The sequence below is a fragment of the Asparagus officinalis genome, chromosome 8 (genome assembly GCF_001876935.1).
Source record: "Asparagus officinalis chromosome 8, Aspof.V1, whole genome shotgun sequence".
NCBI lineage: Eukaryota > Viridiplantae > Streptophyta > Magnoliopsida > Asparagales > Asparagaceae > Asparagus > Asparagus officinalis.
This window is the reverse complement of record NC_033801.1, coordinates 124,397,254-124,419,669: the sequence shown is the minus strand read 5'-3', so window position 1 is coordinate 124,419,669 and position 22,416 is coordinate 124,397,254. Positions and strand designations below refer to the sequence as shown.

Sequence of the window (22,416 nt, the reverse complement as noted above, 5' to 3'; positions counted from 1 at the left end):
GCGCCGGCGCTTGGGGATGGAGGGCGCCGGGATTGGTTGGGGAAGGAGGGCAGTGTATTTTGTGGAGTAATTAGGAAATGGAGATATTAATCAGGAGAGATTTGTGATTTTTGCATCTAGGATCCTCATTTTCTATAAATTCCCTCTCTCGAAAATCTGCTACTTCTATAAATAAGTGTCCAGCGAATAACAACTTGACACGTGGCGACAGCGTAGGAAATTTCCTACGTTGCCAGCCCACCTCCCGTTTTCTTATATATAAGAAAACGGGAGGTGAGCTGGCAGCGTAGGAAATTTCCTACGCTGCAAATGTATGACATGTGAGCCCTCCTACTAGTCACATCGGTGTGGGTCTCACATGTCATACACTTGCAACGCAGGAAATTTTCTACGCTCTCACATGTCATACACTTGCAGCGCAGAAAATTTCCTACGCTGACAGCTCACCTTCCGTTTTCTCATATATATATATATATACTGATATACAGTTCGTTTCTTATGCGCACTAGTGCGTACGCATCCATCCTGTTTCAGCGATTTCAGGGTATTTTTTGTAAAAATCCTCCGACAATTTCGTTGGAGCTCGTGACCAGCATCTCTCTTTCGACTACGAAAAGCGGGGGCCTTTTTGAAAAATGTCACCGAAGAGGAGTTAAAGGCTTCGTGAGTCCGTGACCATTCTCTCTCTCCCAATTCCAAAACACTTATCCCAAATTCCATCCCCATCGCCGACTTCCCCCAAATCCATCCCCGTCACCGCTAACCGAACCCTCCCCCAACTCCGGAGTCCCCGTCACCGCCGACCGACCTCCTCCATCAACGCAGTAAAGCCCTCGACTCCTCCCCCAACTCCGGCTCCCCGTCACCGCCGACCGACCTCCTTCATCATAACAGTCAAGCCACCGACTCCTCCCCCAACTCCGGCTCCAAGTCACCGCCGACCGACCTCCTCCATCAAGCCATCAAGCCACCGACCTCTCCCCCAACTCCGGCTCCAAGTCACCGCCGACCGACCTCCTCCATCAAGCCATCAAGCCACCGACCTCTCCCCCAACTCCGGCTCCAAGTCACCGCCGGTCATTAAAGGTGTGCATCTCTCTCTCTCTCTCTCTCTCTCTCTCTCTCTCTGCAATCTTCCTGCTTGTTTAAATGCCTCACTCGTTTAAATATACCATTCATCTTAATCAGGACCTCATTTGTAATTAGCTGTTCTGTTTCTTTAATTTGTTGCACTTTTTTTACTGCTAATTAATGGCCCACGAATGAGTATTCTAGTCTGGTAAGTTCACCAGCAGAGCCTCTCCTTTCTTTTCCTCATTCCCACGGAGACTTAACGTATCAAAGAGTGGCAGTTCAAAACACTGAAGCTTTTTTAATTGTTGAAAGTCAATTTCAATTGTTGATAAAAGTCTGGAAGTTTATTGATGAGTTGATAAAAGTCAATTTCAATTGTTGAATTTCTTGATACTCCATGCTATTGAAGATATAAATACAATTATACTGATATGTAAAATAGGCATTTCTCTGAAGAAATTTTGTTTGGTTGTTTTCCTTTCAAAACTCGAAAGAATTTGATAGTATATTTGAATGTCAATCAAAGAAACTATAAATTTAATAGTGCTTCCAACTCATGAGATTTTGTGCATTACTGACTGTTATTGTTATATATAGAAAATGACGAACATAAATCATGGGTGAATCGGGGTTCTCACAACCTCTATAATTGTACCCATGAAAGCCTAGTGATATTGTAAACAGGATTGTATTGTAGAATCAAACAATGAAAGCCTAGTAGATAATGATATTGTTTATGAGTGAAATATATGATTTATTTTGTTAACTACTTTATATGTCTAATTCTTAATTGGTGTCAAGGTTGTAGTATGTTGTGATTTTTGTAGATAACAAGTCTATGTATTAACTGTTACTGATTTCTTGCTGCAGAGAAAAAGATTGATGATCTACATAATCGTTCTGGACCTTGCAGAGTAAAAGGCAAAAGTGCGGTTCGTTTTTGGGCTGGTGCAAGATTTCCTCAATTGAACAAATACCACTCTTTATTGCCCCACCAGAGGCACATGACTTGGTTGTTGTACGTGAAAAAGTGTTGTAGAAATGGCTAACTATTATAGCTTTTTTGTTGTCTTTTTGTTTAGCCATGAAAGAAATTATATGATATGATGTAACTTGATGTGCTGGAATGAAACAAGACTTTGTAAGTGAGGAAAATACTTTGATGGCCTATGGACATGTAAAGGCATTGTATTTTGTGAAGGCATTGTAAGTGAGGAAAATACTTTGATGGCCTATGTACTTTGATGTGCTGGAATGAAACAAGAAATTATGTTATGTATTTTGTGATCTGCAGTATACACCAATGACTTGCAGTATAATTTGGACTCAGTCCCAGCTCTTCTGCAGTATACACCAATGACTTGCAGAACACCAAAATCTAACATATGCTATATCTGTACACCAAAATCTAACATATGCTATAATACAGATACACCAATGACTTGTTTCTTTACAATCTGTTGCAGTATAAGTAAAGATACACCAAAATATGCCACTTTATCAAACAAATCAGTTAAATAAATCCATTAATCTGTTAAATTGAAATCCATCAATCTGTCAAACATATGCCACTTTATCAACAAATCAGTTAAATAAATCAACAACAATCAACAATCTGTTCACACAATCAACAATCCGTTCTTCCTGCAAGCAAACCAGTTAAATAAATTCATCAACAAAGCTACAATTCTGAAGCACAAACTGAAGCCTGTCAAATGAAATTCAAACAAAAAAAAATTACAAGCTAGAATTTGACTCAAAAGGCAGAATTTGAGAAACATTCTCAAATTGACAAGTTGCACGAGCAACTACAATCAAACATAGTTTAGTTACAATCAGTGAGTAATAACAGAGCTACAATCAAACATAGTTTAGTTACAACAGCTATTATACATCAAGTAGGAGACAACAAATTCCTGCATCTATCTGAATCAAACATCACGTCTGCAAATTTTCATTCTTGAATACAGTATCTGAATCAATTATACTAATCCTCTTTGAATAGCAAGCGAAGCAAATAACGCTGCATTGTGCACGATTGAAAATTCCAATACTCCTGGATGTTCAGAAATCAAAATTGAGTAAAGACGCAATATAATTCTAAAATTGAGTAAAGACGCAATATAATTCTTTCTTTTTCAAACAAAATCACAATTTCAAATTATTTTGCTAATAAATAAGGTTAAAGTTTTTGTCCATGTAACCAAAATGAAAGTATATAATCAGCATTATGACATGTCTCCTTAGGAGAAAATGTACCCAACCTAACTAATGATACTATTACTAGATTCCTATGATACAAATACTACAACCAAAAATACATGATAGCCAAGATTGATAAATGATATACTACAATATACGTGTTAGATATTGAAATCACTACTCTTTGTTTCGGGGACCCTCAATCCCTTCTCATAACGTATACGTAGCAAATTAGGGATACACCTCTCAGAAGCAAATACCATTAAAGTACCATCCTCACCAATGAATACTTCCAAAGCACTAGACTTTCAGACATCAAATTGAGCTAAAATACGGTGCAATTCTTTCTTCAACTTGCCTACTCTTACTAAATCCATTGAATGCAGCTATTGTCGGTTTTGCCAAATGAATGTGCATAATCTCGTCGAAGGGGAAAATTTTCATATTCACATAAATGAGGGTACTAAGGTGCAATAGTGAGAAAATTTAAGTGCAATTAAAAGTATACAGGTGCTGCCAATAACAATCGGAAGTACTTAAGTGCAAAGTAGGGGAAAATACAGGTTATTTAAGGGCAATTAAGCCTATTTTATACTCTGGCTCTTACCAGTTAATTGATAAACGCAGATGGGCAAAGCTTTACTAATATATAGCTACAAATTTTGAAGGTCGTGACAAAGATGCTATAAAAAGAGCAGCCACAGCAACCAATAACAATGACAAAAGAAGAAGAAGAAAAGGTAATTATACATCTAATTTTGTTCTATTATTCTTTTTATCAAAGCAAGAAATTCAACAATTGAAATTGACTTTTATCAACTCATCAATAAACTTCCAGACTTTTATCAACAATTGAAATTGACTTTCAACAATTAAAAAAGCTTCAGTGTTTTGAACTGCCACTCTTTGATACGTTAAGTCTCCGTGGGAATGAGGAAAAGAAAGGAGAGGCTCTGCTGGTGAACTTACCAGACTAGAATACTCATTCGTGGGCCATTAATTAGCAGTAAAAAAAGTGCAACAAATTAAAGAAACAGAACAGCTAATTACAAATGAGGTCCTGATTAAGATGAATGGTATATTTAAACGAGTGAGGCATTTAAACAAGCAGGAAGATTGCAGAGAGAGAGAGAGAGAGAGAGAGAGAGAGAGAGATGCACACCTTTAATGACCGGCGGTGACTTGGAGCCGGAGTTGGGGGAGAGGTCGGTGGCTTGATGGCTTGATGGAGGAGGTCGGTCGGCGGTGACTTGGAGCCGGAGTTGGGGGAGAGGTCGGTGGCTTGATGGCTTGATGGAGGAGGTCGGTCGGCGGTGACTTGGAGCCGGAGTTGGGGGAGGAGTCGAGGGCTTTACTGCGTTGATGGAGGAGGTCGGTCGGCGGTGACGGGGACTCCGGAGTTGGGGGAGGGTTCGGTTAGCGGTGACGGGGATGGATTTGGGGGAAGTCGGCGATGGGGATGGAATTTGGGATAAGTGTTTTGGAATTGGGAGAGAGAGAATGGTCACGAAGCCTTTAACTCCTCTTCGGTGATATTTTTCAAAAAGGCCCCCGCTTTTCGTAGTCGAAAGAGAGATGCTGGTCACGAGCTCCAACGAAATTGTCGGAGGATTTTTACAAAAAAAACCCTGAAATCGCTGAAACAAGATGGATGCGTACGCACTAGTGCGCATAAGAAACGAACTGTATATATATATATATATATACATTATATATAATATATATTATATAAAAAAGCAGAGAGAGAAATGAGTATGTTTGGTAGTGAGATGTCACATCCTCCTCCACTCATTTAAATGATTGCATATCTCCATGCACTACTTAACTCATGTGAATGTGGTCCCCCATTTGAATGAGTGAGAGGTGAATGTGTCACCTCACTACCAAGCACAAATTTGTGCTTCGGTACCAAGCATACACATTTTTTCTCATATATATATACCCATCTCTCTCTCTCTCTCTCTCTCTCTCTCTCTATATATATATATATATATATATATATATATATATATATATATAAATATATTGAGAAAATGGTGATGCTTAGCACCAATCACAAATTTTGTGCTTGATAGTGAGGTATCAATTCACATCTACTCATTCCAATTCTCAACCACTCCCCACCCATGGATTTTAATGAGTGGAGGGGAATATACCACCTCACTATCAAACACAAAAACTTGTTGTGCTTCGTACCAAGCATACCTATCTCTCTCTCTCTCTCTCTCTCTCTCTCTAATATATTATTATATATATATATATATATATTATATATATTATATATTATATATATATATTATATATATATATATATATAATATATATATATATATATATATATATAATACTTTTAAATTTAAGTCACTTATATTACTTTGGTGATAACTATTTCTGTACCATTAAACATTCAATAACCACCTACTCCATGCACAGGTATCTCCAAGTATGACCAGAACCATTATCACAACCATCTATACTTCGAAATAAAAGAAATAGAAAAGCTCAACCATCGATACGTGATACCTCCATGGACAAAATGTGGCATCTGTAGTCCATTCTTCCTCGGGATAATTATAGGCATTTCTCTGTAGTTTTTTTTCCCCTTTTTCTTTCTTCAAGCTCTGAGTATACAATCTAAAGCGTGAAAGTATAAGTAAGAACCAATGATGATACATAGAAATATATAAATAGATGTCTCATCTAGAAATTGGAATATCTGATGATCCAAATCTGTTATGGATATTGACTCTCTTCACTAAGAAAAAATACTGAAGATGTCACTATTTTTAACGTCAACGATTGATTTATTAATACATGGTTATGATTTGTTTTCTTGAATGTAAAATAGAAATAAATGTAATTTATAAGGTGGAATGAATCACAAACCCACACAACTGTCCATTTAACAATCAATAGTTTGGTAGCATACCTAAGAAAATCACAGGCGAGAGACCACCGTTTACATACCGTATCAAGCCCATTTCCGCTGCATTTCTTTCAAGTGACATAAGCTTGTACTCAAATGATTACAAAGTAGAAAGTTATTATTCATGCGTAAAACACGTGCACATCACACACGTACAATCCCTTCATACCATTACCTCACTTATTAAATAGTTCAAAAAGAGCTCACATGCGACCTTATTAAATCCTATAGGCATTTAACCAACGCAAGCATGTTCAGAAGGAGCCGCAGGCATCGGAGGAAAAGGAGACTGGAATTCTACCAGCAACAGTCATTGAGAATTCCTCCCCAAATGTACGTGCAGTGCAACCATTTATTGATTAATCTACAGAAACCCAAGTTTTACCCCCTTTTGACTAAAAAAAGTAGCTTAACAAGCATAATCTACTGACTTCGTCACAAAAAGATGAAATTTTCATATCTCAAATGGGCTCTTAATGTTGAAATCGGGTGTAGATCAAACCTCGATTCAGGCGAGGTTGAACGGAAGCAGACGAGCTCGAGATCCGGGCGAGATTTCATTAGGCGAGGTCGCTCGAGGCAGGCGAGATTTTTGTCAGGCGAGATCTTGTCTGACGAGTTTTTTTGAAGCAGGCGGACTCCACCCAGGAGAGCTCGAGGGCATGTGTTGCAGGCGAATTTGAGGCGAGCTGGCGGGGTTCGAGGTGTGTGTGGGCTGGCGACAGCCTGTCGCCAGCCGAACCCTAGGGTTTCCCTATAAAAGGGAAACCCAAAGCTCATCCCGCTGCAGCTTCCCTCTCGCGATCTCAAGAAACCCTCTTTGGCGGCGGATCCCCTTTTTCTCTCCCTCTCTCTGTTCCGTTTTTCATCTCCAGCTCTCAATCGTGATTTTGAGGGGAGACATTAAGAAGGAAATTAAAGAGGGGGTGAAGGGAATTAGAGGGTTATTCCAGGAGAGCTCGAGGGCATGTGTTGCAGGCGAATTTGAGGCGAGCTGGCGGGGTTCGAGGTGTGTGTGGGCTGGCGACAGCCTGTCGCCAGCCGAACCCTAGGGTTTCCCTATAAAAGGGAAACCCAAAGCTCATCCCGCTGCAGCTTCCCTCTCGCGATCTCAAGAAACCCTCTTTGGCGGCGGATCCCCTTTTTCTCTCCCTCTCTCTGTTCCGTTTTTCATCTCCAGCTCTCAATCGTGATTTTGAGGGGAGACATTAAGAAGGAAATTAAAGAGGGGGTGAAGGGAATTAGAGGGTTATTTAAGAGGAACACTGTAGCTACAATATTACACTTGTATTTACTGAGAGATCTCAGTTTGAGACCGGCTCAATCTTTGTAATTTCTTGTTAATTAATAAGAAATTTACTATGTGGTTTCCGAGGACGTAAGCAGTTGCCGAACCTCGTTAAACTTGGTGTACTTTTCTCTATACCGCGTTTCTGTTGTTTTAGGTTGCGTAGTCCCAGTGGGTAGTATTCACAACACTTAAAACGAAACAATAATCTTTGATTTAAAAGCAACTCACTTCATCAAGTAAGGCATGATGACCCATGCTGCAACTTTCCGATCCCAGGGAACATTCCATGGCCGCAAAATTGACAGCTCTTTCTGATCCAAATCCTAAATAATAATTAAAAAAAAAAGAGAGAGAAGACGACCAAATCATTTACAACTTAATTAAAATAATTTGGACCACTTCAAACACTGAAGCAAGTTCATAAGCTCAATTACCTCTTCGGAGCTAGGTCCTCTCGATGGATTGGAGCAGCAAGCCTAGAGTTCAGTCTCCAACCGATAAACTGAGAGGATTTAAGGGACTCTAGAGCCATTTCAATGATTTCAGGGACTAAATCAAATTATTGAGCATTTGAGGGATTAACATTGTAGACGCACAAATTTTTTTTTTATGTCTCAACATGCCACAAACTTAATTGATTAAAAGGTTTAACACCTTTTGATAAGCTTTAAAAGTGAAATATAACTCGAGGATACTCACCCTATACACCTAATTTCAGCTTTAAGGTATATAGGCTCCACATAACACATATTTTAAGATAAAAAAAATAAGTTGATAGATAAATGAGAAGTGAAAGGCAAATGAAATGATTGTTATGATAAACGAATGCAACAATCTTGATAAGGAAGTTTCAATAATGAAGTTATAATAACTCTCCCACCAATCTCTTTCCAACACCCAGCAATAACTTCCCTTTGTCTTCCTATAAATTGAGATCTCATTTGCTATTTGGAGGGGGGAATAACAAAAAAAACGACAGAAAAGATAGAGAAAAGGCTGAGAGATTGAAAAGAAAGAGAGACTGGAGTCTGAAACAATAACGACAAGGTCCTCTATATTTTTTTTTTTCATTTTGAAATGGAGGAGGGCTCCGGAACATTGTCTCCACACTCAAGATCTCATCTTCTTTCTCTTACATTTTGTAATACATTAGAAACATAATAAAATCAATAACTCTCTGCATTTAATTTCTAATGTCTATTTAATTCTTTGCTTTCTATTAATCAGGAATTTCTTTTAAAAAGTTTAATTAACAGAAAGAAATAAAATTTTGGAAGCATGCAACTCACAACTTTTTTTAACAAACAAAGTGATACTAATATTGTATCTAATGAGTAAATATTTAGGGATTGCTCTACTCTTCTTGAGATTGGTGATACAGCTTGGTCAAGAAGAGATTACCCTACTCAAATATTATTTCTCCTCTGATGGATATTAGCACCACTTTGAATTTTTTTTACAAACTATACACGTTGGGTATTCCGACACTTACAAACATGTGCTAACCACGTGTAATTAACAATGGTATTATGGGGAGAATAAGTTGCAGTAAGGTGGTCACTTGCAAGCTATACTCACTTATAAGGTGATTTCTGTATAAAAAACACTTAAAAGGTGGTTCTTATTGATTTGCCTATTTTAAAGGTGTTTTTTATGAAAAAAGACCCAAAACTTAATGCAAGAATAGGGATTATATACATCCTTAGTTGTAGAGATCATCTACAATTCAAAAATCAAATCTCCTCAATCAATAAACCCCATGAATGATATTAATTATTTAATTATATAAAAACACTTAATTATGAGGTCCATTGAGATAAATTAATAGTATTATTTCACATAGCTAATTGCAGGCTTTCTCTAAAAGCAAGATTGTAGATAATCTGGGCTCCTTAATGGTGGCAATCAAAAAGTGGATGAACGAAAGACATTTCCTCCTTGCATTTGTAAATTAAAGGATATAATTATAATTTTACAAGAATACTTTTTCACTTTTCTTTTCTTGTTTTATTTTCTCTTTCCTTCTTCAAAAACATTCTAGATCATTAAAAGACTTGAAAATTCAAGGTCATTTAATTTTACAAAAATATATTTTGACCTTCATTTACTTCCCTTTATTCTTCCTTCTTTCTTCAAGAACATCCTAGATCATCGTGTGACATAAAAATAAGATTGAAGCCCCTATAACAATTATATTTTGTTATAATTTATAAAAGATACAAAAAGAAAATGATGATGTTTTAAAAGATATGTTATACGTAAATTAAAAAGAGACATGTTCCTTTGCACATATCTATATCTATATTACTATTTGTATTAAGATATATGAATAAAATTAGTACTAGAGGACATCAAGATCAAATAATAATGGTAGAAAGATAACCTTCTCTTAGAGAAAAGTTTGACTCTGGCTCTTTCCATATTTACCATTAACGGACATTCTCATTATAAACAAGATAAAAATAAAAAAATTATATTTAGTTGTTAAAGGAGAGAAAAAGAGTCTTGGGGTAAATTTTCCTTAGATTAAGTATTGAATGTGTACACACATATATATACAAGTAGAGGAGGGTGAGGTGTGCTCTCATAACCGATGTGGAACTAAACCCAGTACTAACACATACAATAATATCAACAGTCCCCTCAAACTCATATTAGATCAAACAAAGTGAGTTTACGTATAAGAAACTGGAATCGATGAACAGATGAGGCATTCGTGAAGAAATCTGCAAGCTCATCAGCAGATAAGACACGAGGAAGTTGAATTGTCTTGTCCTTGATAACTTATTGACGAACAAAATGAGCATCGATCTCAATGTGTTTAGTCCTCTTATGAAATACTGGATTATTAGCAATCTAGATGACACTCTTATTATCACAGTAAAGAGGAGTAGGAGTCGAAACAGAAATACTAAAATCGCTGAGAAGACGACGAAGATGAATAATCTCTTTAGCTGTTGTGAACATTGCACGATACTCAGTCTCAATGCTGGAAAGGGTAATAACATCTTGTTTCTTACTCCGCCAGGAAATAAGGGAATCACCAAGAAATATACAGTAACTTGTGGTAGACTTATTAATAGTTGGATCACCAGCCCAATCAGTATCAGAATATGCACGAATCTCTAAATCAGATATAACAAGAAACAAAAGAGAGCGAGTGCTAGTACCCCGGAGATATCGAAGAATCCGTAATAAGGTAGCATAGTGTATAGAACATAGGACATTAACAAATTGACTGACAATGCCAACATCATGAGAGATATCTGGTCGAGAGATATACAAATAGACCAACTAACCAACAAGATGTCGGTATCGAGTAGGATCAGATAGAGGCTCACCATCAGTAGAGTGAAGTTTGACATTCTGTTGAAGTGGAGTATCGATAGTTACATCGTCAGTTAGCTCAGCACGAGCTAGAATATCCAAGAGATACTTCTGTTAAGACAATAGTACTCCCCGTGGACCCTGAGAAATTTCTAGACTAATAAAATAGCGAAGAGATCCAATATCCTTCATGTTGAACTATTGTTGCAATTTAAATTTTACGTACTGTATATCAGCAACATCATCACCAATAATGATCATATCATCTACATAAAGGAGTAATAAAACTCTGACGCATGATGTAGTGCGAACAAACAAAGAATCATCTTGATGACTTTCCATAAAACTCGCCTTGAGCACGACATCGCGAAAACACTCAAACCAAGCGCAAGGTGCTTGCTTGAGACCATAAACAGCATGGTGAATGAGACATGCATGTCTTGGAGGAATATTATACACTGGAGGCGGTTGCATATACACTGTTTCAGATAAAGAGTCATGAAGAAAAGCATTCTTGACATCCATATGATATACGTGCCAATGATGAGCAACAACAACTGCAAGGAGAGTACGAATGGTGGACATCTGAGCAACAGAAGCAATGGTCTCCTCATAATCAATACCTTGTTGTTGAGTAAAACCTCGAGCCACTAAACGGACCTTTAACGTACAATGGTGCCACCAGGATGATACTTGACCCTATAAATCCATTTGCTGCCAACTAGAGAGACACCAGGAGGACAAGAAACAACATCCCATGTGTGTGTGTGTTTGTTGAAAGGCCTGTAATTCCTCAACCATAGCTTGTCGCCACTCTGGAATTTGAATTGCCTCTTGAAAAGACTTTGGCTCAATGATAGTATGAATGACAGTAAGAAAATTATGAAAGATACGTGAATAGGAAGTAATCGAAGCATACGGTTTAGGCATGACATGTGGTCGTTTGCCTCAATGAAGAGCAAAAGGAACCTCAGGCAAAGAAGATGTTAGCGCAGGTGCACGGAGGTCAGCAGTATGTTCTATAGTAGGCACTGTGTCCGAGGAAGAGGGAGCTAGGAGAGCAGATGGTGTATGAGAAGGCTCGGGTGAGAGAGATTCAATAGAAAGCGATGGAGAGATGTCAGGAAGATCTCAAAAAGAGAATCGAGGCAAGGAAGTGGGTGGTGCAGCTGGCAGTGAGGAACGAGCAATAGTGTAAAGGAAATTAAAGTTATCAGAACCAGGGTAATATAGAGAATCCTCTTTGAACTGAACATGTCTAGATATATGAACCCGATGAGATGCAGGATAACAACGATAACCGTGATGGTATGGACTAAATCCTAAAAAAACACAGGGACCAGCTCTGGGAGACAATTTATTACGTTTGTGAGATGACATAAAAATGAAACATCGACAACCAAAGACGCGAGCCAGATCATAGCGAGGAGTATGAGTATATACGCGACTATAAGGAGTAGCACCGGAAAGAGAGCTAGATGGAGTGATATTAATGACGTGAACAATGATGATAATGGCCTCAGCCCAGAAACGATGAGGAACAGAGTAAGAAATGAGCATGGATTGAGCGGTATCGAGGATATGGCGATGTTTACATTCAGCAATACCAATCTGCTCATGAGTGAAGGAACATGACTGTTGAAAGATAGTCCCATGAGAGGTCATGATAGAGCGCATGCTAGCGGATACATACTCTTTGGCATAGTCAGATTGAAAACATTTAATATGAGCTTTCCATTGAGTGAAGATCATAGCGGTAAAAGGCTTGATACGCAGCAGGTACCTCAGAGTAATTTTTAAGTAAATAGACTCATGTATAATAGAGAAATCATCGAAAAAACTAACATAATATAAATAGCCAGGTGATGAAGGTAGAGGAGCTGACCCCTAAATATCGGAATGGACTAAATCGAATAAGCAAGTGGAGACAGATGTACTGGTTAAAAATAGTAGATCAGTAAATTTAGCTAATTTACAACCAGTACATGACTCAATACGAGACCTAGATCATACATGACCAAGTACTCCGGACTAGATAAGACTCTCCAGTCTTTTATTGGATACATGACCAAGTCGTCTATGCCTCAAATTGGCAGGAAGTGAGGTAGAAGGTTTTGATGGACAAACAGAAGCAACAAGAGAATGTGGACGTATGGACTCTGAAGGTGAAGATATTCTAAAAAATGCAGTTTGTGCCTCCTGTGATCAGCCCTAATAGTCTTGCCCGTCTGTGGATCCTGTACAAGACAAGTATCAGAAGAAAATAAGACAAGTAGGTCAACTATACATAAAAAAACTAATAGAAATTATATTCAAGCACAACTGAGGAGCCACATAGATGGGTCCAAGTGTCAGATGACTAGATGAGTCATTTTGTGGGGGTGATAGACCATATTGAGTGATAGACGACTTGGTCAACTATACATAAAAAAACTAATAGAAATTATATTCAAGCACAACTGAGGAGCCACATAGACGGGTCCAAGTGTTAGATGACTAGATGAGTCATTTTGTGGGGGTGATAGACCATATTGAGTGATAGGCAATGGTTGTCCAATAACCGTATATATAGTGGGAAGAGAAGATGAAGTGAAGACAGAGGATAAGAGTGAGGCATTACGAGTCATATGAAAGGAACAACCAGAGTCAAAATTCAAGAGATCATTCATACCAGAGACTTGTGCAGTCATTGAGTTAGCAAAGCTAGACATTGATGTAGAGGTGGTATGTTGAAGAGCATCAAGTTGACGGTGAAGATTTTCAATAACTTGAATAATAGTGTCGGAAGTGGTATATGATATTGTAGGCGTCTAAAATTGTCTACGAGAGCCCACACGAAACTCGAAGCAATGAATGGGCGAGTCAAGAAGATTCGTCAAACCAACTCGTGCGCGTCGGTCAAACGCGTGCACGTCAATCAACTCGTGCGCGCCAGTCAACGCGCGCACGTCGATCAGCCCGTGCGCGCCGGTCAACGCGCGTACGTCGAATCAACTCGTGTGCGCCGGTCAACGCGCGCACGTCAACCAACTCGTGCGCGCCAGTCAACGAGTGCACGTCAAATCACCTCGTGCGCGCCAATCAACGTACGCACGTCAATCAGCCCGCGCGCATCGATCAGCACGCGTATGTTAACCAACGCGCGTTTGACGATCGGTCTCGCGACGAAGCATACAAGTCAACAAATCGAACGAATACGCAACAAGAACAAGTCCCGGAAGAAAGCCTCGTCTGATGGCTCCGGACTGCAGACGAGTTAGATACCGGGGTACTGGTGGAATTGACTCGGGGTTATCCCGTGTCGATGCCCTTTTGCTGGTCATATTGGCGGTGACCCTCGGAAATTCTCCGTCTTCGACTACTCTTCTTCTTCGTCGGAAACGCCTAGGTCTTGGCGTTTCGGCATTGAGCCTTTCGAAAACCGAAACTCTTTCGGGGATCGTCTTGATGTAGTTGCACTCAGACAATACCGCCCGAATGAATTTGGAACAGGGACATTGAGTTTCCTGTTCTCGGGGACTCCTTTTCCTGGTTTTACTCGTACCCCCAGCACGATAGTACAACTCGTCAGCTTGACAGTCGGAGTAACCTATCGTGTGTGGGCACGACTTCTCAGGTATACCACTATCGTCATTTGACGATAATGTAGTTACACGTCTCGAAACATGCCTTTGTGGGCGTGAGTTCTTAGCGGGCTCCTGGACTTCAACGCGCAAATTGGTGAACGTAGCTGCCCTGATTTCTTTGTCATGTTGGAGGTGACGGCGACCCCCAGCGTGTTGAGTCATTCGGGGCTTCTTCATCAGGCCTAAACGTTCTTGAACTGGCGCCTTGCATCGTTCATCGGGAAGTGGACCGAGGTGCTCCAAAACTGATCTTCTTCTTCGGGATGATTCCGCGGGATCTCCCGGAGTAGCTATGGGAATTACCTGCGACTTCGTTTGGTTCGCCGGAGGCTGGATTTGCATTGAAGGCTGCAACGATTGTACCTTAGCCTGAATGGCCGCTTCAGACTTCGACCTCCATACTTGGCCGGTTGGTGGCGGCTTCTTGGCCACTTCCTTCTGCCGTCTTCTCGTCCTGGTGTATTGGGGCTGGACGAACCACCACGTAACGAGTTCCTTGCTACCGCTTCCACCTTGAGGAATCGTCTCGCTGTTCTGGGACGGGAGATGCCAGCGACACGTCACAGGTTTTACGGTTGGGTCCACTCTTCGGACAAGTCTTGGTGGAGCCGCATGACGACATACGTCTTGAGCCGATGGGGCGAGGAGTTGCATGCTTGCGGTTTGTATGCAGCCGTTCGTGCCACCGTGTATGGCTTGCCTATCAGTTTGAGACATTTCTGTGCTTTGTTCGAGCTATATAATCCAGACTCGAACACTTTTCTGACCCGGCAGGGGGAGTTAGGCTTGGCTCTTCACGAGATGCACAGGATTTCTGGCTTGTCCATGGGACAGATGCTATACCAGGAGTACTTTCCTTCCAGTCATGAGTTGAGCCAATTAAAAGATCGCATGCCTGACCGTTATGAGACTCTATGGGACCTCACTTGTCATTACCATATTGCTTTGGCACAGTCGGAGCCCTTAGCAAAGAGGACCAAGGTATGTGTGAGTCTGAAACAATTTGCGAACTACTTGTTCAAGAATCTGGAGAGCACTCATGGCGAGGATATTTGTGAGCTGGCCCCATTCACTCCTTCAGAGGTGAACAGTCTACTGAAGAAGATCGGCGCTCAATCTTACACCACCGGCGGTCCTGAGGGTGGCTTTCCTGCGAAGACCAAGTTCAAGTCATTCTTGTGGCACGCTACCGCACCAATTCGACCAATGACACTTCTTGCTGGCTTTCTTGCTATCTGGTTGAAAAAGTGCGTGGTTCCATATCAGTCTGGCGACGCCTTGCCCTTGGAGGTACTTTACCCAGCAGTTCAGCTCGCCTATAAGAAGGAACTCTCACTTCTTCCGGTGATGGTGGCTAATATTCACCGAGGACTTCGACAGCTTTCCAGTGCGTTCACACGGAAGGAGACCGATTTACCAGGTCAGATTCCCACGCTTAAGGTGGAGCTCCCGTACGCTTATCTGATGGCCTGGTTTGTCCTTCATCGCTCGGATATGATGTCGGTGCCGAACGCCACAGACCATTCTGTTCCCCTGCTACAGTTGCTTGAGAATGGCAGGTGGGAGGGCCGCGGATTTTCTGATGTCAGACAGCAGTTGCAGGTCCATAAGTGTTGGGCATTCTCTACTTGTTTTCCGCAGTTCTCCGGTCGATATGGTGAATGCTTGATAGATGATGAGAGGCCTAGAGAGTACCGGACTTATTTAGACATCGGCTGCTTCAACTGGCTAGTGAATATTAGGCCCGGCTATCTGACTTTCCGGGTGAGGGATCAGTGCTTCATCGAACCATATCTACCGTGCCGATTCGCTCGCCAGTTTGGCTATGACCAGCTTTACATTGGGAATCCTCGTCAGCAGCTTCGTACTCATAGTGGTTTGATAGACGGTCTCCGCGCTTGGTTGTGGACCGTGACTGGCTGTACTGGTGTTAGATTTAGTCTCCCGAGTGCTGACCGGCAGTTGAACCTTACTTTCTTGAGCTGCAAATGGTTGTTAGCAGCCAACAAGACTATCCCTGTGAAGCCAATCGCAGAGTTAGAGGCTGAGGCAGCTTCCCAGGTTGATTCCCGCAGGATTCGGGAAAACGCCCGGGCACAGAGGATACGGAACAAGACTCGTCGGATTGACGAAGAGGGACAGAGGACATTCCATTCCACAGACGAGGCTTCGGGCGGGGATCCCGAAGATTACGATGACTTTTCCGAGCGAGGTTTGCACTTCATCTTTTTCTTCTATCTTCCAGAAGTGTTGAAACTGACTATGGTTTGATGTTCCAGATACCACAGTTGATCAGGATGAAGATTTCCGTCCTCCTCCTCAGGCGAGACCTTCGATCCCTATTGCTAGGCGGAAGAGATTGGCCCGCAAACCTCGTGTAGCTTCACGAGCATCTGACATGGATCTGGCTGGAGATGACCCTATTAGTGACAGAGGTAACGTCTACTCTTTGAACCATTTTCTTGGTTATTCTGAACATTGACTCATGCTTTTCCATTTCTATATAGGAGTGCGTGGGGAGGATGAGATGAGTCCCGATCCTGTTCCCTTATCTCCCGATGAGTCTGACCCACTACCCCCTGTAGAGAAGTCTACAGGGGTTGCTGACATTAGGGAGGAGATCAGTGTAGGACCAGATTCTGTGAGTCAAGGTACATCTATCACTGACAGCGTATTTCTTTAGATAATACATTAATGAATTTGTGTATCCTCTAACTGTCCTCTACTCCTTGCTCCTTCAGATAATTTGCAGGAGGCGAACCTTGGAAACGAAGAGGCTGATGCACCCGTGAGAGGTAACTCATTTCCATTAGTTGTAGTCTCTTCATTATTCTTTGGCACTTATATTCTTTTATGTCAGATTTCTCCATCGACGATTTTGACGAGGGAAGCCTGTTTGCGGACACTCCTATGATGCACTACATATATAGCTCACCTCAGATTGATGACCAGCTACCTGGAGACATGTTTCCTGAGTCCGCATTTGCTAACAATCCTGAGGATGGTTCCTTTGAAGGTATGTGCCTCCTGCTGAGTTGATTATAGGACTAGTCGACCTTGACTAATGCAGCTATAATGTAACGCCTCTGCGAATTCTGTTTTGAATTTGACAGGAGCTTTTGTTGAGAAAGACCATGTTGAGCCGGCTGTGCGACCAACTCCACCAGTCGATGCAGCTACAGTTGTTACATCTCCATCACCCCCAGTGACTCGAGGGGAAGGAGGTATAATTTAATTAGCTGAGCGATGCCGTTCATTTCCTCATTGAGGCTTTTGACGAACTTCTCTTCTTTGTGTAGGGCTTCCTTCTCAGCTTCATATCCTCGTTAAGGAGTTGTTATCAGGGGATGACCCTGAGAAGATCATCATCAGCGTAGAAGTCCGCTCTTATTTCTCCTCCCTGACTGTTATAATTGGCAAACTCCTCCACGACGGACTTTCTCTTCGCCAATTTAAGCCCTACCTCGATTCCAAGATAAACTTGATTAGGGACATAGGATGTCCGGATCTAGCGACGGCTATGGTTGATGACCTTGATCGCTTAGAGCGTGAGCTTCAGATGTTTCATGAGCTCCGGGATACAGGTGCCTCTTCATTCGTTGCTGCCGAGTTGGATGCTCGCTTACAGACATGGCGCAGTACTCGGATGGTTGCTGAGCTCGAGATTCAGGTGCAGCGGGACCGCATAGATCGAGTTGAGGCTGATTTCGCCACTAGATCTTCTTTCCTCGAGGAGCTTGATTCTCAGATAGATCAGCTCCGACGAGAACTCCGTGAGAAGGAAGACACAAAGATGCAGAATCAGCAAGCAAATGCTGCTTTATCTGGTGAGCTGAAGTCCTTGAAGCAGAGACTGGCTGAGACAGAGGAGGATGCTGTGAGGACTTTAGCTGCGAACGAAGAGTCTGTTAGAGCTGAGTTGCAGGAGGAGCTTAGACGCTCTTATGACGAGAAGTTATCTGAATTCAGTCAGCAGATTCTTAGCCATGGGCTTGATGTATGATTTTATTTGCTGAAAACCTTGACATTTGATTCTCTTTAGTGGAATTGGTTTTTATCTTTATCTTTATTATGATTCCTCATCACGTTTGAAATGATTGACCATAATACTCATAGGATTTTTGGCAAACCCCCAGCCTTCAACGGGTTTGATTAGCCTTTACCGACTACCGTTTGAGTCGGGCTAGCATGCGGATTATCGGAATCCGTTCCGCATGTAACGTTGTGCTAAGGGAATGAACTCCCTTAGACTTCGTGCTATGATGTCGAATACATAGACTTCGCCATTGTTACGGGAATAGGCTACCCGGCGACACGTGTTAGGTGTTGACTTTAGGATTTTTGGCTAACCCCCAGCCATCAACGAGTTTGATGAGCCTTTACCGACTACCGTTTGAGTCGGGCTAGCATGCAGATTGTTTAGATCCGTTCTGCACGTGACGTTAAGCTAAAAGAGTTAACCCTTTTAGTGCTACGATATTGAATACATAGACTTCGTCTTTCTCACGGGAATAGATTACCCGGCGACGCGTGTTAGTCGTTGACTTTAGGATTTTTGGCTAACCCCCAGCCTTCAACAGATTTGATTAGCCTTTACCGACTACCGTTTGAGTCGGACTAGCATGCGGATTGTCTAAATCCGTTCCGCATGTAATGTTGTGCTAAGAGAGTGAATTCTCTTAGACTTGGCGCTACGACTTCGACTTCGCCATTGTTACGGGAATAGGCTACCCGGCGACACGTGTTAGGTGTTGACTTTATCCCTACTTAGGCTTCGGGATAAAATACCCCAGAATCGAACTCTGGTGTCTTTTTCTATGGAGAAAGACTAAACCGGCGACGCGTGTTAGGCGTCGGCATATCCTTTCTTAGGATTCAGGATGAAATTCCCCATGCGTGTAAGGCATGGATTTTGGTGTTATTAATAACAGCCTGCCGCAATGTTGAATATGCGGGCGAGTGTTCTTTTCAACGGTTAAGAACTAACCGGCAGCGCGGGTTAAGCGCAGACTTATCCTTGCTTAGGTTTCAGGATAGAATACCCCAGAATCGAACTCTGGTGTCTTCTTCTACGGAGAAAGACTAAGCCGGCAGCGCGTGTTAGGCGCAGACTTATCCCTGCTTAGGATTCGGGATAAACTTCCTAGGATGAATCCTAGATTGACAAATTCTTGGAAAAGGTTGACGTGGGAAAGGAAGAATTTTATATTCTATTTCCCGGTCTTCTTTTAGGATGAAGGCGAACCCGAACACAAGGAAGGAAGAATTTTATATTCTATTCTCTGATTCTGGAAAGGAAGAATTTTATATTCTATTTCCAGTTGGAAATGAGACTTGAGGTGGGATCTCCACCCCCAGAATCCGGAACGGTGAAACTAGGAGTGGGACCTCCATTCCGAGAATCGAAAGATTCGGATAATCCTAACTGTCCGAAGGTTTGATTACCGAACTAAAGGTGAATTTCTCGTTTATCGAGAGTGAATTATGGTTTTGACCCTAACTGTAGGAAGGTTTGATCACTTGATTTGAAAGTGGACCTCTCGTTCACTGGAGGAATCGAGAGGGGATTTTGATTGTGGTCCTAACTGTAAGAAGGTTTGACCAAATGGGAGGTTTGAGACGATCCTAACTGTAGGAAGGTTTGATCGCTCGATCTGTGGACCTCTCGTTCATTGGAGGAATCGAGAGGGGGATTTTGGTTGTGGTCCTAACTGTAGAAAGGTTTGACCAGGTGACAGATCAAGATTTATTATATCCGGACTCTAACTATGAAAGTGTTGAGTGCACGAACATAGCGTAAGTTTGATTGGATTAAACTTGATCGAATTTGGTGGTCCCACCGTCAATTAGTCTGATTGGTAGGGGACTTAGTGTTCATCACTTTGTTCATATTGATCGGGTTATCCCTAAGAATATTAACATTCTTTTGGGAACTTCCCGTTACACGAATTATCCACCCCCAGCTTTCTTGCAAAACTGGGTGTAACGAGGAGTACGTTATCCTCAATCGCATGTTCAGGTTATCCTTAAGAATATATGATTCTCTAGGAACTTCCCGTTACATAAATCGTCCACCCCCAGTTTCTTCTGCGGAACTGGTTCGGACATTATTATCAGTTAACTAACCGGGTTATCCTTAAGAATATTAGCTTAATATTCCCCCAGGAACTTCCCGTCAAAAGTGGGAAACAGTTTAGACTCATATACCTATTGGAGTACGCAGGGAACAGTTTAACCTCTTGCACCTGTTGGAGGATTGAGAAACAGTTTATACTCGTATACTCTTTGGAGTCTTGTTTTGACTTAATTGAGCGATATAACGTCGGCTTCAACCAAGGTCTGAATGCTATTCTTGAGAGCAAAGCAATCCTTGGTGGGATGAACGACCCTCCTGTGGTATGCACAGTACTTTGGGTCCGTAGTGTTGTCAGCTTCCTCCTGATTTGTGATAGATGGTAGCTTGATCTTGTTGCTTCCAAGGAGGGATTCGAAGATGGCTGGAACGTCTTCGTCCTTGAAGGAATACTCTCTTTGGAGTCTCGGACCCGAAGTCTTTTGCTGTTTTCGGAGTTGCTTTTGCGACGTCTGGTTAGCGTCAACAGCTGTTGCAGGTGATTTGCCTTTGCCACGAGAGGCAAAGTTCGAGTTCGGAGGATTAGCCGTCGGTCGGTTCCTCTCGGCCTTCTTCCTTCGGAGGAAGCGTTCGGCTTGTTCACCGCGCACCTTCAAGTCTTTCCAAGTGTCAGACGGTGTTGTTCCCATCGCTTCGAGGATGTCCAATGAAAGATTATTGTGACAAGTCTCGAGGATAAAGTCTTCACTGACCGGATCCCTGCAATTCATTGCTTTGTTTCGAAATCTCTTTACGAAGTTTTCTACTGTTTCACCATTTTTTTGCTTCTCGTCAAATAGTGTGCCAATTGAAATCTCGGTGTCGTCGTCGAAGAAGTTAGCGAGGAACTTAGTCTCCATGTCGTCCCAGCTGTTCACGCTTCCTGGCTTGAGGCGACGATACCAATCGAAGGCGGCTCCGCGAAGAGTAGACGGCGATACCAATCGAAGGCGGCTCCGCGAAGAGTGCCAACGAAGAACCGTACCATCAGAGGCTCATTACCAGAGATAACACCCAGGTGTGATTTGAAGTAAATCAAATGCTGAGTGGGTGAACCCTTCCCATCAAATGACGTGAAGTTAATCAGACTGAACTTCGCCGAATAGGGGATTGATTCCCATTCTCGTGGGTATGGACAAGGGATGCCCGTCTTCTTCATCTCTTGAGCGGAAATCAACGTATTGATTTTGCTCTCGAGATTCTTAATCTTCAGGTTTTCACCTGAGTCTTCGTCAGCATTCTCGTTACCTCATCTTCCAGATCAATCTGGTTACGACGATTTGGCTCGCCTTGCTGGTTTGTCAATGCTTGGATTTGTTGGTCATGCATTTCTCTCATATTCTGCATGGCCATCTGCATTTCGAACTTGAAGTTCTCCTGTTGTTTGGCCATGGCCTCTTCGAGCATCTTGGCCACTTGTTCTGCGCTTATCATCAGTGACTCGCGGGGTTGTCCCTCGCTGGATACTGTATCATCCGATGCGATCGCAGAGCAGGCATCCGATTCTTCATCTTCTGAAGGAAGTCTTGTCCGAATCCTACCATAAGTTCCTCGTCTGATGGCTCCGGACTGCAGACGAGTTAGATACCGGGGTACTGGTGGATGGCGGTGACCCTCGGAAATTCTCCGTCTTCGACTACTCTTCTTCTTCGTCGGAAACGCCTAGGTCTTGGCATTTCGGCATTGAGCCTTTCGAAAACCGAAACTCTTTCGGGGACCGTCTTGATGCACTTGCACTCAGACAATACCGCCCGAATGAGTTTAGAACAGGGACATTGAGTTTCCTGTTCTCGGGGACTCCTTTTCCTGGTTTTACTCGTACCCCCAGCACGATAGTACAACTCGTCAGCTTGACAGT

At 42.0% G+C, this 22,416-nt stretch overlaps 1 long non-coding RNA gene across 1 annotated transcript; it reads right to left on the bottom strand.

The window, feature by feature from the left end:
* Positions 2,743 to 4,815, bottom strand: LOC109822892. Its single transcript, XR_002242300.1, has 2 exons — positions 4,439 to 4,815; positions 2,743 to 3,130 (listed from the first exon to the last, which is right to left on the bottom strand). It is a non-coding gene; the product is annotated as an uncharacterized LOC109822892 (long non-coding RNA).